At 42.9% G+C, this 11,534-nt stretch overlaps 1 pseudogene; it reads left to right on the top strand.

The window, feature by feature from the left end:
• Positions 1 to 764: 764 nt before the first annotated feature.
• LOC109548216 (small ribosomal subunit protein eS4-like) lies at positions 765 to 1,305 on the top strand (annotated as a pseudogene).
• Positions 1,306 to 11,534: the final 10,229 nt, after the last annotated feature.

The following is an 11,534-nucleotide window of genomic DNA, read 5'->3' as shown; positions in this document are numbered from 1 at the left end:
GAAAAGATAAGCCACAGACTGAGAGAAAATATTTACAAACCCTATCTCTTACAAAGGAATTATATCCAGAATATATATAAGAACTCTCAAAACTCAATAATAAGAAACTGAGTTTTTTAAAAAAAACTAACAAAGGATTTGAACAGACACTTCATCAAAAAGATACAAAGATGGCAAATAAGCACATAAAAAGATGCTCAATATCATTAGCCATTAGGGGATGCAAATCAAAACCACAATGAGATACCACAACACAGAAAATAAATTGACCGTGGAGAGAACATGGAGCAGCCAGAACTCTCATAACTGGTTGGTGGTAATTGGCAGCTCTTCTAAAATTAAACATACACTTGCTATATACTCAGCAATCCCACACTTAGATATTTACCCTGGAGAACCAAAAACTTATCTTCACACAAGAACCTGTACATGAATGTTTATAGAAACTTTAGTCATAATTGTCAAAAACTGGGAATAACCAAATCCTTCAATGAGTGAACGTATAAACAAACTGATACGTGCATGCAGTAGATGTGAAATAAAAAGAAATGAACTATTAACACACACAACAATGTGGATGAATCTCAAAGGAATTATACTGAGTGAAAGAAGCGAGTCTCAAAAGACTATATACTATATGACTCCCCTTATATGGCATTCTGGAAAAGGCAAAACTCTAGGGCCTCTTTGTTCCATGCCCAGCACAGCTACAGCTCACGGTCCCAAGAAGCACTGCAGCATGTAGCAGCTTCAAAGCCCTTAATATGGACAAACTAACTTGTCTGCTAACTCTGTGTCCATCCAGCAGTCCCCACAAGCTAAGAATGGTGGTCCCTTGTCACTTTCTTTAAGAGGAGACTTGAGTATGCCCTAACAGGAGATTAAGTAAAGAAGATGTGCATAGAGCAGTTCACTGAGATGGATGGCAAGGTCCACACTGATATAACCTACTCTGCTGGTTTGTTGGATATCATCAGTATTGACAAGACTAGAGAAAATTTCCATCTGACTATCACACCAAGGGTCACTTTGTTGTTCACTGTATTACTCCTAAAGAGGCCAAGTGTAAGTTGTGCAAAATGAGAAAGATCTTTGTGGGTACAAAAAGAGATCTCTCATTTGGTAAGCCGTGATGCTGACACTACCCACTACTCTGATCTCATCAAGGTGAACATCATTCAGACTGATTTGGGGACAGGCAAGATTACATATTTAGTCAAGTTCAATACTGATAACCTGCGTGTGGTAACTGGAGGTGCTACCCTGGGAAGGACTGATGTGATCACCAGAGATGAAGAGAAGTGAACAAATTCAGAGTATATTTTTAATATATGGATTAGACATGAGTGAGAGAGAGAGAAGAATCAAGGGTTTCTCCAGCATTTTGTGTTCTCCTCTCCAAGGGCCAGTCTTGCTCCCAGTCTAGTAACTAAAAACCACAGAAAGCAAGAGGTCTAGAGTTTGAAATCAGTGGTCAAAATAAGGTGGTAACTAATTAAAATTACCATTTACAGGCTTTATTTTTATTATCCATATTTATTTAGGTTTTTATTTATTTGTGTTATTTCCTGTTAACTACACTAAGCATTTTACATTGTTTTGGTATTGATTCTCCCAATCATTATATGGTTTGTACAGTATTACAGATTAAAAACTGAGATGCAGAAGAGTTACATGGCTTGTTCTATTTCCCACAACTGACAAGTAGTAAAAAAGAAGTTCAAACTCCAGGTCTTTCTGACTTCAAAACCTGTGCACTCATCTACTACACTACGGAATCTGCTGGGTATTCAAATACCCATATCCCAGCCCACTCTTTATTTCTCCAAGTTAGTTGAGAGTCAGCCCCAATTAAGTCTCTAGTTTTAAGTGTGCTGAGTAGAAGGGAACACGCTGCTCACCAAGAGGAGGAAACATGGTGAGAGGGAAGAGCACAGGATTTGGGTCACACCGACCTGTCTTGAATCTTGGCTCTACCACTCAGTCGCTATGTCATCTTAGACAAGTACACTGCTCCAACAGATTCAACAAGCATTTACTGAGTGCCTATCATGTTCCAGGAAATATTCTAGGCTCTAATGATATATTTGGGAACAAAACAGCAATGATTCCTGCCCTCGAGAAGCTTACATTCTAGTGAAAGATATGGACAATAATTATAATAAATAACATGTATGGACGTCATATAGTCATAAGTACTATGAAGAAAAAAAGCAGGAAAGGGTGATTGCAAATGGAGAAGGGTTACAATTTTTTAAAGACAGTCAAGGAAGTCTTCTGAGAAAGTGACATTTGAGCAAAGACTTGAAGGAGTTAAAAAAGTTGTTCATGTAGATACCTGGCGAAAGAGCATTCCAAGTAAAGAGATTAACTAGTACAAAGGTCTAGTCCATGCCAAGTGTGTTTGAAGAATAGCAGGGGGGTCAGAGTGGCTGGAGTGGACTGAGGGAGGGAGAAAACCGCAGGAAATGAAATCAGTGAGAGAATGGAGAGGCTAGATAATGTATGTCCTTATAGGACAGTATAATGAATCCACTTTTACTCTGAGTGGATGGGGAGCCACTGGAGGGTTTGAGCAGACCAGTGCCATGACCTGACTACTTTTCCTAAATGTCTGACTGATGTATGGAGAATAGACTATAGAAGACCAGGACAGAATCATAGAATCAGGGAGGCCAGTTAAGAGTCTCTTGGTTAGTCCAAGCAAGAAATGATGATGGCTTAGACCAAGGTAGAAATAGTAGAATTGGTGAAAAGAGGTCAGATCTTTTATATATATATATATATAGATAGATAGATATAGATATATTTTTTTAGAAGGTAGAGCTGGTAGGATCTGCTACTAAATTATATGTCTGTTTTGAGAAGAAGAGAGGAATCAAGGATAAATCCAAGATTTTTTGTCCTGGACAACTGAGAAGTTGGGGAATACTAACAAGGTGGAGAAGACCAGGTCCAGAGTTAGTTTCATTAAGTTTGAAATGCCTATTTGGCATCCAAGTGGAAATACCAAGATGGTAATTGGATATATTTGACTCAAGTTCAGGAGAGAAGGCCGAGCTAAAGACATAAAATTTGAAGTCCTCAGCATATGGATGGTATCTAATGATCTTAGACAGGATCACTAAGGCAATGAGTGTAAACAGACAGGAGAATTCAAAGGACTGGGCACATCTTTGGGGCATTCTAAAACTAAGACATCAGGGACATGAGAATTAATCAACAAAGATGCAAAAGTACTCATTCAGGAAGAAAAACCACAGAAAAGTATGTTATGCTAGAAGCCAAGTGAAGAATGTGTGTCAAGGAGGAGGAAGTGATCAGCTATGTCAAAGCACCTAACAGGTCATGTAAGATGAGGACTGAGAACCAACCACTGGATTTAGCATATGAAAGTCACTTGTGACCTTGGAAGGACAGTCTCAGTGGAGGCAATGGGTAGAGGGTGAAAGCCTTACTGAATGGAATAAGAAAGAGTGTAAGGAGGACAACTGTCAACTATGAGTGTAAACGAGTCTAATGAGGAGTTTTTCTATAAAGTGGAACAGAAAACTAGAGTAGTAATTGGAGAGGTAAGTGGAGTCAAGAGGAGTTCCTTCTTAAGACAAGACAATAGCAACACGGTCGTATACTAAGCCAACAGAGAAAGGGAGAAATTAACAGTGCAGGGGAGAGAAAGGAAGAGCGCAGGAGCCATGTCCTTGAGTGGCGTAGGGGACTGATATCCAACACACAAGTGGAGGAGCTGGCCTTAGATAGGAGCAGCAAGAGTAAGAAGAGGGAAGAGAGTCCATGAGCACAGATGAAAGTAGACTATGTGGATGGTGCGAACATGTGAAGCTTCTCTTCCAATGAGCTCTATTTTCCAAGTAAAATAGGAAACTAGGAGGGGGATGAAGTGTTAGAAAACTGAGACTAGAGAGGTATGAAACGCTTGTTTGGGACAGGGGGGAGGGTAAGTTGCCCAGGAGCGCCGTGGACTGCTTGAGGTTGGAGGTAGTGAGTTTACAGCACGCCTGCTCGGTGCAGGTGTGTGCTCTCCAGCCGCGTTAACTGTGCAGAGGCGGGAGCAGAGTAGTGGAGAGCTAGACGCAACCAAGGTCAGGCTTTCATCCAATGAGGAGGACAAAATAGGAGGGTAAGAGAGTTGCTGTGTGCAAGGATGATGATAAAGACTACCCATAAAAGAGAAGCTCTGCAAGGAGGGAGACAGGGACCTGAGGGGGATGAAAACCAGTGAAAAGGTGGTGTGGTCAATGGCTTGTAGGTTTCATGGAATCAAAGGACTGCTAGAATTAGGATCCCAGATGAAGAAAGCTGGACATATAGGAGGTAGTGGTCAGAGAGAGGGAGACCTAAAGTTAGGGTCGTGGAGGAGCTGCAGTTACTGGGAATAACTAAGAGAATGAATGGTTGAGGTGGAGTTGAGGATAAGGTCACTGGAAAAGATGGTGTCAAGGAAATGAGAGGGCAGGGTAATGGAAGGGACATCTTCTTGGGTACTGAAACCACCAATAACAACAGCAGTTAATGTTGGGAGAGCGACAGTAAGACAGAAGCTAAAATCTTCAAGGAAGGTGACAGAGTAACCAGAGATGAGTAAGTGACCAATATAAGGAAAAGTGGATTCAGCCTGTTAGTTTCTCTCTCTGAGTCTCAGTTTTCTTGCTTGTGAGCTGGAAATGCTGACAGTCCTTCTAACATGAGGTTTTTATAAGGATTAAGTAAGATGATGGAGGTAGAACAGCTGTCGCCCACTGGGCCTGGCAGACTTCAGTGTGCAGGAATATGGAATTATTTGTAAAAGGGCACCTGTGAAGTCTTAGGTATATGTCTCATCTTTCCAACTCAAGTTGAGGAGTGTGGCTCAAAGGCTCGCTGAGCTCAGGGTTGACCCATTTCTCCTAATCATCACAACTCTGCAGAGATGTGCGCCCATGGCTCTCTCTGGGAGGCCTGGGCCTGGCATGACCCTCCCGTCTGCATCTATTCCATGTCCTATCTACCCATGTCCATGTCACCCCTGTCTTCCTGGCAGGCCCAGGCCTGCCTCCTCCAGCCATCTGCAGACACCAGGCATGTTGCCTTGCAGACTGATACAGAAGGCAAAACCAAACCAGCCGTTTGGGTTGCTCTGGTGTGTCTCCCTTTTTTATGGCCCGGCTAGCTGAAAGAGCCCAGGGAAGTGAAAGTCTCTAACGAAGTGGTACCTTCTGTTCTGAACTGCACTGAACCCAGAAATGCGCAGAAGCTCTGGGACGGCACAGTCTGACTTGCCCATGACAGTCTGCCTGAGCTGAGCGTCATTTTTCTACCCAGCATTTCCAAAACACCCTGCTTATCCCTAAATGATATATAGAAATGAAGGGTAGCCACTCTTGTCTGAAAACATTTTCTTGACCCTTTTCCTTTTAGCAAACAAACATTTATCAACACTTACTTCTTTCTCTAACGTAAAGGGACATTTTGAAGCAGCAGTGCTGCAAGGAGAAACGAATCATTAATTTAGAAAAATTGTTGAGCTTCTGCAGTTTTTCAGTCTCCCATCTATGTGCTGAGGAATCCAGGTTCTGGAAAAGCAAAACTGAACTCCTATCTACCAACTACTATTTACCACTCTCAGGGCTTACGACATTGATTAACTCTGAAAGTGACATTTGGTTCTTGTGTTGCTTCTGAATAGACTTGTTTCAACTAAGAAACCAATCAGGAAGCCTTTAGGGGAAAATATTTTGGGGGCGTAGTGGTTTGAAGGTGACATGAAACATTCTTTTGTCCAACATTTCGGATCATTATCTAGAATTGAAGCAGTGTGTTTTAGGGGAGAGAGAAGTTGGCATGTCACTAGGAAAGGCAGTCAGCCTCTGAAAGATAATTTAGAAACGTATGCCTAGGGAGGAGATGAGAGAAACCCAGAGGCAACTCATTAAAAAAAACAAAACAAAACAAAAAGGAGGTCAAGGTCTGAAAATGATTATTCAACAGGCAAGTAATTTAAGGTGTCATGATTTGCTGTACAAAAGGATCTGTGGTAGGAAAGGATTCTGTTAGATTTAAATTACATTTGATTTTTAAATTTATAATTTACAAGCAGATTTTCCAGCACGTTAAAAGAAAGCACACCTGTGTACATTTTCCCCCCAAATTTAGCCTATCAGCCGTATCTTTCCAGTAAACTTCCTGCGTAGAGCAGCTGCCATTACAGATCGGTAGTAAATGATTTAAGTGATATTTCCATCAGCCTTAAAAGTGCATTTCCTTATCACTCCTCCCTCAGATTTGGCTCAGAATTAGGCAAGGAGAACTGCTGCTTTCAAAGAGCTCAGGGTGGGCTTTGGCAGGCTTCAGAATTACTTAGAGAACGAGGTTAAAAGATTCCTGGGCCTCATCTCCAGGAATTCTAAGTCAGTGAGTCTGCAACAGGGCCTGGAAATCATAGTTATAGCATGCACCCAAGGTAACTCTGATAGAGGTGGCTGAGGAGCACACCTTGACGACTCTTGGCTTAGAGAAGATGCCCTCTAGATTGTTGTGCCCTGCCTTCTGGATCCAGCACACCCTCTGGTTCCAACGCACTCTAAGCTCGCGCTTGGCGCACAGCTTTGCTGAGCGACACTGCTATGCTAGGCAAGCCCACCTGTGGGGCTCAGTGTGACACACCCCTGATTTCTCTTTATTCTGTTAGAACGATTACAGGAAGTTATCTATGCAATGCAAGGATTTTGTGGTGGGCGTGCTGGACCTGTGCCGAGACACAGAAGAGGTGGAAGCGATTTTAAATGGTGATGTGAACTTCCAAGTCTGGTCCGACCACCACCGTCCAAGTCTGAGCCGGATCAAACTCGCCATTAAATACGAAGTCAAGAAGGTAAGCTTCCCCACCGCCCCCGGCCTTCCCAGCTCCAGGGCTGCTGGCCTACCTTTGTGTTCATGCTTGTTTTCTGTTCCCACAAGGGGATGGTAACAACGCTGAGTACCCGACTTGCCTCTAGACAGGGAACTTCCAGAACTTCCAGACTTGCAGGACTGCTCAGAGCTCCTTCCTTCACCCCCAGCCCACCAGGAGAGAGAAATGAATCATGACAGTTACTCCGTGAACAGGCTTCAAGCCTGGAGAACAAAAGAGCAGATTCTCAACCTCCAAGCCACTAGCAAGGACAAGATTACAGTGAACGCTCCCATCAGCTAGCAGGCCGATTCCCAAGCTTTCATGAAAAACATATCACTCAGCTCTGTGAACAGCATTTATTGAGCTTTCCCTGTGTGCCTGGGGACTTGTGTAGAAAATGTCTTAGTGTAGAGGATTTGTGGGATCCACGGTTCTGGGAGGCTCAGAGGAATTTCACTCTCAAGGCTTATGAAAAGCTTTAATAGGAAGCATGACTAGACTTTCAAAAGAGTAAGTCCCAGCTCCTCAATCAACCTCAAGGTGTCTTTAATGGCCACCAGCACCCAGTAGCCCTCACACCCACAGTGGCTGGTCAGACTGAGTCCCTAAGGAGCAAAATTCAATTAGGGTTCCACTTTGGATATACTCTGGATTCTTTAGAATCTGCTCTTATGTTAGATGACATCATTCATCCTGATGAAAACTGCAGAGCTCCAAAGAGCCATATGCTTAAATACCAATGTGCTTTCCACATAAGCAAGATGGCTGATCAGTCTTCAAGGGCTTGGTTTTTTTTTTCCAGCTCTTTTACAGGGTGACTACTGGGGGGGATTTCCAATGCCCCCAAATTGGCCTCTTGGCATTTCCCCTCTTGTCTGATTATCTTAATTTGTGTAGGATGAACCATCCTTCAAGAAACCATGTATATCTGTGGTATTCATCTAGAGAGAGCTTCCAAGTTTGATAAAAATCTTCCTGTCCTTTTACTTTTAATAATAATCAAAAATTCTAGGAAAAAGAGCTTTTTTCAAAGACTCTGAGTCCTGAAGATAAAATTGATAAATCATGGGAAATGTGGCCTTAGATTAATCTTCAGAAGCATAGAATTACAGGAGGGGAGGAGTCAGGCTGCAGTTTCAAGTATGTACAATCCTATTTACTTAGTGTAGGGAAACTCACTTTTTAGCTTATCTCAAGGGCTCACTGAGGCGCTTCAGCAAAGCACAGCAATCCCTTCCTAAAGGTGCTGAGATATCCATGATCTTGGGGTTCAAAGAAACCCTGCGGAAGAGACTGCTTGGTAATGAATGGTAACAAGCCTGAGTTTCTACCATTTCCTTCCTTCCCCAAGCCACAGTATTCTCCTGCTTCCCAACACAGGGTGAAAGGTGAAGATGTATTTGACACCCCAAAGAAAAGACGATGTTTGGCATTTGCAGATTTACGTTCACAGTTTTGGCTATTCACAAGCAATTCCAACAGCCCATGAAAATGCAAGCATTCACCATTTTTCTGAAACATAAATCCAACTGAGCAACACAGTCACTGAGGGTAAATCACTGAGCAAGTCCAGAGTCTGGCTACCACTTCAGAGCCTATATGTTCCTTCTCATTGTCAACTACCAAGTACAAAATAGCCCTGGTGATGGATGAGAAGAAAAAGTGAAAACACTCTATGAACATGACAGTTTTGGCCAGAATAAAGAGGTTTTGTGAGGGAAATTATTTACTCTAGTGGTATTTGCTAATTAGGAGAATCATAAAGGTCTCAAGAAACACTCATCATGAATGTCAAGTGTCTGCTGCAATCCCTAGGTAGGAAGATGATAAATGACCTGCATAAAATGTCAGCCTTGCTCATTTCAAAACTCTCCAATAGGTAATTCTCTCAAACCACATATGCCATCATAGAGAGCAGACTCACAGTTTTCCTTGACATTTATTCTATCGTGAATTACCAGAGAAAATACATAATATTTTAAAATCTTATTGATATTATAATGAGATTTCATTTTTAATTTATGAACCTTAGAATGCTTGCATGGGCACAATCTAAACCTGGGTCTTTTAATTATGAAACAGCTAGCACCAAGGCTTATTTACACCTGACATATATATGTGTCATAAGGCTGGAATATAAAACCATAAAAAAATTCCTCAGTCTCTGCCACATATCAAATGAAACCATTAATTCAGTGATTAAAACAAACTAGTTGTTCTTGGTAGTTCCATGAGCTGCTAATAGGTGACCTTAAAAAAAGTTTTTGAGTTCAAATAAATTTAGAGACCTTGAGTTAAGCAGAGTCAAAAAGATTTCTTTGCTTAAAAACATTATAGAACCTTGATCATGCATTGCTACTCTAAAAGAAGAAGGGTACAATGTGTATTACTTGACCACAGAACTCCCTTTCTCATGGAGCATCTGGTAAAACTAGTTTTCCATGTAACAGTATTTGGGAAACTCTAATACAGAATCAGCCTTTATATTTATGAAATGCATAGATCTGAGTGAAATGGGTGCCACTCTGTGGCTGGTACTGCACCCAAGCTCATGTCCTTCATTTGAATGTTTGCCTCTCTTCGGGCATCACCCTCATGTCTGGTCCTCTGGCTGCCTCAGCCATAATGTCAGCCTCTGTTACATAAAGACAATTACCCCACCATGGCACAAGGGACCATCTGGTAAAGAGGAAGGAATGATGAAGGGGATGTCAGGAGATTTCTAGCATGATTCTTACATTTAATGACCACGTGGTCTTGGATAAGTCTTTGAAGCTCTATGGGCCTCATTCCCCTTCTGAAAGATAGGCATATATGCTTTTGCTTCAGAGGGTTTCTGTGAACTTTCAAATGAACTGATATGAGGGTAAATGCTTTGGAAACTGAAAAGGTCTCTACAGCTCCATAGGAAAGCATCATCACTGTCATTCAGTAATGCTATGCTCCCCCTTCCTTGGGACTAGACGGGTCCTTTTATCCCCAGAGATATTCCCTAGCTTGTCCTTTGTTATCTTCCCAGAGAATGCTAGAAATGTCCCCCTGGGTAAGGACATCATCCCTATAGCCTAAAACTCCTCCCCCAAAGACCAAAAGGCCTTGTGAGGATATGGCTGTTCTCCGTGACTTCTGCCTTAATTAAGAGGGTGACTCAGCCTTCCCACTGTGTTTGGAAGGCAGTGTTGGAGAAGTGGCTAAGAAGGTACCCTTAAAAGTTAATCACGGTCCAACCACTTATTAATGGGGTCACTTAAGCAAGTCACTTAGCCTCTCTGTGTCTCACTTCCTTCATCTATAAAGCTTGGTTAATAATGCCTACTGTATTGAATTGTTGTAAGAATCAAATGGAATAAAGCATGTGTGCCTCAAATAGCCCCAGGCCTCCCCAGCCTGTGGGTATAAATGTCTCTTGCACTGGCTGAGAGACAGTGTTCACATTACTTAAGACATTTCTGTTACCCACCTCAGTCCCCCTAAGCCTTTACAGGCCACAGTCCCTTCAGAAGCCAAGCATGCCTCATGAAGAAGCAAGGATGCTTCTTCCCCATACTGAGTCACAGCTAAGCCCAGAAGCAACTCTACCTATGCTTCACAGATAAAGAAAACAATCCCTCCAGCTTTGGCCTACAGCCCCAGTATATATACAGGCCTTGGTCTTCTCCCCCAGGGCCAACCTGAGTGACAGACGTCTTGCAGACTCCTCCATTTCTAGCTCTGTCTCCAGGGAACATGCATAAATATCCTTCTTAAAGACGCTCCCCTCCCCCTGCATAGCAACTCTAAATAAATGCTTGGAGACTCTGAGTCACACCAACTGGGAAGACCTAACCAGTCTGTGATCCATTCAGGTTCAGCTGGCCCAGTCTGCACCCATAAAGGAAGATCAGTGCAGTGTCTGGCACATGGTCATTGCTGACTGACTGGTTACAGAGACAAGATGCTTCATGCCCTTTCCAACTTGTCTAACTGAAGGCTCACATCGGAGCCCTTCACTCTCATCCCTTCCTCTCTCTCCTCTTTATCGCTTCTTCATTTCTAGGCTTACAGTGAGGCTATTTTCCTTTCTCTCCCCTATGTCATCTCTTCCTCCTTCCTGACTTCAGGTCGGCCTTAATGGGGATTAGGTGCATCTCCATTCACTGAAAGAACTTTGTCGGCGTGTGTCCTCCAGGTTCACAGCGCCAAAGGAGAGTGAGACAGGAGACCTGGAAGGTCCTATTTTCTACAATAGAAGCCTTAACTCCACCTGTAGAGGAGATGGAGGCCCCTCTGGACATAATTAAGCCAAGGTCTGCTACCAAAAAACATGCGAACACATGAATATTTTGTCCAAATTATATCACTGTCATTGCAGAAAGCATGTCTATTATTAGGCAATGTCACCAACAAGGGTGGTTAGTTTAATCTGACAAGTTGTTTTAGCCATGGCCTGTAAGCCCTACAGTCCAGTCACTGATCAGCCTGCAGGGGATCCTGAGGAAAGTAAGACACAGTCTTGCCCTCAGAGAGCCATCAGTGTGGTGGGTAAGGTGCAGACAGACAGCCTCTGACCACAGCGGCAACAGCCTCTGCACGTTGCTAGCTGCGCAAAGCAGAGTTCATAGCAGTTGCCTCTTTCAGACTCCAGGTGGCCCCCAGTTCTAGCGTC

This window comes from Tursiops truncatus, chromosome 3 (genome assembly GCF_011762595.2).
Source record: "Tursiops truncatus isolate mTurTru1 chromosome 3, mTurTru1.mat.Y, whole genome shotgun sequence".
NCBI classification, from domain to species: Eukaryota; Metazoa; Chordata; class Mammalia; order Artiodactyla; family Delphinidae; genus Tursiops; species Tursiops truncatus.
Note: the sequence above shows the minus strand (reverse complement) of the source record. Positions and strands in the feature narration are given on the sequence as shown.